Below are 5,972 nucleotides of genomic sequence, written 5' to 3'. Positions count from 1 at the left end.
GCAAGAATGTAAAGGTATGGGATTGGAGTGTGCAAACGCAACTTGGAGACACGGAGATTTTTGAGCCGTGGTTCCGATAGGTGGTGCTATCGTACATCCACGTTGATGGGGACTTCAACCCACGAAGGGTAACGGTTGGACGAGTCCATGGAGGGCTCCACCCACGAAGGGTCCACGAAGAAGCAACCTTGTCTATCCCACCATGGTCGTCGCCCACGAAGGACTTGCCTCACTAGGGTAGATCTTCATGAAGTAGGCGATCTCCTTGCCCTTACAAACTCCTTGGTTCAACTCCACAATCTTGACGGAGGCTCCCAAGTGACACCTAGCCAATCTAGGAGACACCACTCTCCAAGAAGTAACAAATGGTGTGTTGATGATGAATTCCTTGCTCTTGTGCTTAAAATGATAGTCTCCCCAACACTCAACTCTCTTTCACAGGATTTGGATTTGGTGGAAAGAAGATTTGAGTGGAAAGCAACTTGGGGAAGGCTAGAGATCAAGATTTATGTGGTAGGAATGGAATATCTTGGTCTCAACACATGAGTAGGTGGTTCTCTCTCAGAAAATGAATGCTGGAAGTGTAGGCACGTTCTGATGGCTCTCTCCACGAATGAAGAGTGGGTGGAGGGGTATATATAGTCTCCACACAAAATCTAACTGTTACACACAACTTACCAAACTCGGTGGGACCGAATCCTGAAACTCGGGCAGACCGATTTAGTAAATAATGTGACCGTTAGGATTTTCGGTGGGACCGACATGTCATCTCGGTGGGACCGATATGGTTAGGGTTAGGGAATAATGTAATCTCGGTGAGACCAACTACACAAACTCGGTGAGACCGATTTTGGTAATAGACACACAGAGGGTTGGTCAGGCAAACTCGGTGGGACCGATTCGCTCATCTCGGTTAGACCAAAATGTTACGAAGGGGAACAGAGAGTTTGCATTGTAATCTCGGTAGGACCGATTACACAATCTCGGTGAGACCGATTTTGGTAATGGACACACACAGAGAGATTACAATCCCATCTCGGTGAGACCGAGATCCCTATCGGTGAGACCGAAAAGACTAGGGTTTCTGGCAGTGGCTATGTCAAGAGAACTCGGTGGCGCCGGATAGAAATATTCGATAGGGCCGAGTTTGACTTTTGGTTTGGGACATATGTGGATGTGAGAAAGTGGTCGAGGGCTTTGGAGCATATCACTAAGCACTTTGAGCAAGAAACTCATTAAGCAACACCTCATCCCCTCTTAATAGTATTGGCTTTCCTATGGACTCAATGTGATCTTGGATCACTAAAAGTAAAATGTAGAGTCTTGTGCTTTGAGCTTGAGCCAATCCTTTGTCCTTAGCATCTTGAAGGGGTTCCACATCCTCTAGTCCATGCCACTCCATTTTTGAACTTATCTAAAACATACTAGATAAAGGTATTAGTCCAACAAGAGATATGTTGACATTAATTACCAAAATCACCCAGGGAGCACTTGTGCTTTCAGTAAGCAACGCAAAAGTAAGGCTAAGTGGTTATCAATGCAATGGCATGGAATAGACAAAGATGTCGTCGAGGTTACCGCCGCGGTAGTCGTTCGAAAGCACTGAAGGGTGTTGGTGACGACGTGTCCTTGGCGAAGATGAGCGGTGGTGATGTTGATGTCGAACTGTACCTATATAGCCGAAACACAATAGGACACGGGAACCACAGCTCAAATTCTCAAACACCAAAATGGGTCAAAATTGGCATAGGTAGTAGCGGTAAGCGATGGTGGTGCTTGCGGAAAGCGGTGGTGGTATGCGGAAGTGATGGTGGTATACGGAAGTATGCATGGGCACCGGGGCAAAATTTGGCGAAAGTTAGGCGGGAAACGGGGCGGCGGATGGAGTTGTTGCTGACAGGGGCCGGATGTCCGGGCCAGGGAGCCGGATGTTCGGGCAGCCAGATGTCTGGGGTCACGGGCCGGATGTCCAGTCTCAGGATCCATGGACAAAAGCGATGAACTCCGCGGGGGAAAGGCAACTCCAGGGCAAAATTCAAGGGATTTAGTGGATGGAAATTGCTGAGAAGATGGGGGAAAGCTAGATCCACACGTGGCAAAGCAAATCCATGGATGAAATCCAACAAAACATCATCACACCAACAAATCACAAAAAAATTGGGGCTATTTTTGGTGGGGATTTTTGGATTAGGACGAAAAACTACAAAATCAAGCTAGAAACCAAAGGGTAGGGGCTACAAAAACGCGATCAACGTGGCTCATGATACCAAGATGATGTAGGGTGGAACCCTAGATGCCCGATCTTTCATGATTAGAGGGGATCCTACCAAGAACACAAAGAACATGAGTGGGGAAACGAGGGAAACACGAGGGAAACACGAGAGAAATCACTCAACAAACAAGAATATGGTCACACATATGCTAGATCCTCGAAACACAAAGAGATACACGATCTGAATCCAACAAGGGACGATACATAGGGTAACCGGTTCTTCTCTGTGAGGAGGTCGTGAGTTCTTCCCGTTAGGGGTCTTGAATCGAACTGGATCTTCTTCGAAGAGGCACAATCTCTCTTGGAGGAGCAGATCTAGATGGATGAGCGAGGCTCTATCTCACATATGAGCTATCACAACGCTAACCCTAGAAAGAGGGCGGAGGAGGACTATATATAGTCTAGGGAGCAAAGGGGTACATGGGATTGGCCCTTTACACTGTGCGCAGACATGGGTGGCCGGACGTCCGGGTGCTCGCAAGGCGCCGGATGTCCGGGCTGTCGGGCCGGATGTTCGGGCTGGCCGTGTTCAGCTTCTGTGATGGGCGCCGGGTTTCCAGGGGTTGAGCCAGATGTCCGGCTGCTCGCCGTGCGCCGGATGTCCGGTGCCTGGGCCGGATGTCCGGGGCCTGTAGCTTCGGCTGGGCTGCGACCGTGGTAGTTGTTCCAGGGGCCGGATGTCCGGGGCTTGGGGGCCGGATGTCCGGGTCCTGGGGACTTCTCCGGTTACTTCTGTCATTCATCTTCGTCCATGAACTTGGGGGCTTGACCATCTTCATGTGCATCCTAGGGAGGGTTCTCTTGGTACCTAATCATGCACAACATTCCAGACTTAAGTAGTGGCCATGTCTCGAGAGGATCGAATGAGATATCACTAAGGAAAGAAGTCACCTCGGTCTCGAGAGCTCTAGATCGTGCTCGTGTCATGGGTCCTCTTGGCACTTGGTGAGACGATGGTAGGTCCATCGATATGGCCGTAGGATGCTCCGCATCACCCTCTCTCCCTCCTGCATGTCACATCGCCCCCGTCATCGTACGGGGTGCCGAGCCCGGGCGTGGGGAGCGCGAGCTGGATGCCAAGCTCCACACTCACCAACTCCTCGGCCGCCTCGTGCTCGTAGCCACCTCACTCTGTCACCAACCCGACCTCCTTAGCCTGGCGCTTGTGGGAGTAGTGCACGGCATGGCCACGGGCGTGCGAACGGGATAAAGGTTTGGTACAAGGAAGAGACAGAGCGATAGGTTTAGCGGCTCCGCCACGTGGAGCTGATACCACGAGTCGTGAATGTCGTTGCTGCGGGCTCTAGCGCGACATGTTGTTGTTGCTATTGCGGATCAGTGCAGCGACGAGGCATGATGAGCGAGGTTCAGGATGCGCGACAGTGGCAGGGCACCCATGGCCAGCATACGGCTAGGGAAGAAATAGAGAAAAGCAGGAGACAGAGAGAGGGATGGGTGGGTGGGTGGGCCCATTGTTTCAATGGGTGGGTGTATTGCAGGTGGGCCAGGCCGGGCAAGCGGCAAATAGGGACGGACAAGGAGTCCCAGTAAAAGTCTGGTTTGTGTCCGCTTCAGACCCAAATCGCGAGCAAATTTGGTCCGAAAATGGGAATGAACAGACACAAACCAGACAGAAAAACGGTATGCTCCCGCGCGTTGGGCCATTATTTTGTCCATTTGTATCAAAATGGACACACCCGAATGAAATGGGGTCACCTGTTGGACTTGGCCTAAGAGCATTTACTACAACCGGAATTGCCTAATCCGAGTCCTTATACGTCAGCAGACGAGCCCGTAGACAGCGAGCAGACGGTGTCGGTGTCAAAATCGGCAGATCTCGGGTAGGGGGTCCCGAACTGTGGACCTTGGATTGATGGGGAACAGTAAACGTAGGACACGGTGTTTACCCAGGTTCGGGCCCTGTCTAAGAGGTAAAACCCCACGTCCTTCTTGATTGTATTGCTTGTGTGTAAGGGGGTTACAGAGTATATATACCATGAGATCAGACGAACTAAACCCTAACTAGTAGGATGGCGATTGTTCTCCTAGCCTCTACGGACCAAGCCCTCTGGTTTATATAGACACAAAGGGTGCTAGGGTTTACAGATAGTCAGTTACATCAAGGAAACTCCGGATCTTCCATCTTGACTTGGGGTGCACACCTGTAGGATTGAAAGAATGTCTGGAGGGGGTGGGGTGGGGGTGATTAGACTACTTGACTAAATAAAAATCTAACATTTTCCCAATTTTAGTTGTGGGCAAATTTTACCAATTAGCACAAGTCAAGCAATCAACCTACACATGCAATTCTAAGAGTGTAGTAGCGGAAAGTAATATATTGCATATGAAGGTAAAGGGAAGGGTTTGAAGAAAGCAAACGCAATGGAGACACAAAGATTTTTGGCGTGGTTCCGATTGGTCGTGCTATCGTACACCCACGAAGGGTAACGGCTGCGCGAGTCCATGGACGAATCCACCCACGAAGGGTCCACGAAAAAGCAACCTTGTCTATCCCACCATGGCCATCGCCCACGAAGGACTTGCCTCACTCAGGTTAATCTTCATGAAGTAGGCAATCTCCTTGCCCTCACAAACTTTTTGGTTCAACTCCACAACTTGACGGAGGCTCCCAAGTGACACCTAACCAATCTAGGAGACACCACTCTCCAAAAGGTAATAGATGGTGTGTTGATGATGAACTCCTTGCTCTTGTGCTTCAAATGATAGTCTCCCCAACACTCAACTATCTCTCACAGATGTGGATATGGTGCAAAGATGATTTGAGTGGAAAGCAACTTGGGGAAGGCTAGAAATCAAGATTCTTGTGGTAGAATTGGAATGTATTGATCTCAACACATGAGTAGGTGGTTCTCTCGCATAAAATGTATGGTGGAAGTGTAGGCATGTTCTGATGGCTCTCTCAGAAATGGATAAGGGGGTGGGGGCATATATAGCCTCCACACAAAATGCAACCGTTACACTCATTTGACCAATCTCGGTGAGACCAAATGGGTAAACTCGGTGGGACCGATTAGTTCAAAATGTGAGCGTTAGGAATCTCGGTGGGATCGACTGGAACAACTTGGTGGGACCGATGTGCTAGGGCTTAGGGCAAACCTCATCTCGATGGGCCCGAGCATCAACTCGGTGAGACCGAGATGGAGCAATAGGGCAATAGAGAATTGGTCAAGCCATCTCGATGAGACCAATTGCTATTTTGGTGAGACCAAAATAATAGCAACATATAACAGGGAGTTGGCAAGGCCATCTCGGTGAGACCAAGATGTGTATCAGTGTGACCGAACTGTTAGGGTTTGTGGCTGTGGTTATGTCATATGAACTCGATGGCGCCAGATAGAAAGAATCGGTGGGGCCAAGTTAGAGTTTAGGGTTTTGACATATTTGGATGGAGAAAGTGGTTGAGGGTTTTTGGAGCAATATCACTAAGAATTTGAGCAAGAAGCCATTAAGTAACACATCATCCCCTTTTAATAGTATTGGCTTTCCTATGGACTCAATGTGATCTTGGATCACTAAAGTAGAAATGAAGAGTCTTGAGCTTTTGCGAATATATGTCCTTACCATTTTGAGGGGTCCACATCTCTAGTCCATGCCATGCCATTCATTGAACTTCCTGAAATATTTGTCTTTAAAGGATATTAGTTCAATGAGCTATATGTTGTTATGAATTACCAAACCA

The sequence above is a fragment of the Triticum dicoccoides genome, chromosome 5B (genome assembly GCF_002162155.2).
Source record: "Triticum dicoccoides isolate Atlit2015 ecotype Zavitan chromosome 5B, WEW_v2.0, whole genome shotgun sequence".
NCBI classification, from domain to species: Eukaryota; Viridiplantae; Streptophyta; class Magnoliopsida; order Poales; family Poaceae; genus Triticum; species Triticum dicoccoides.
The sequence above is the reverse complement of the archived record's forward strand: the minus strand, read 5'-3'. Positions refer to the sequence as shown.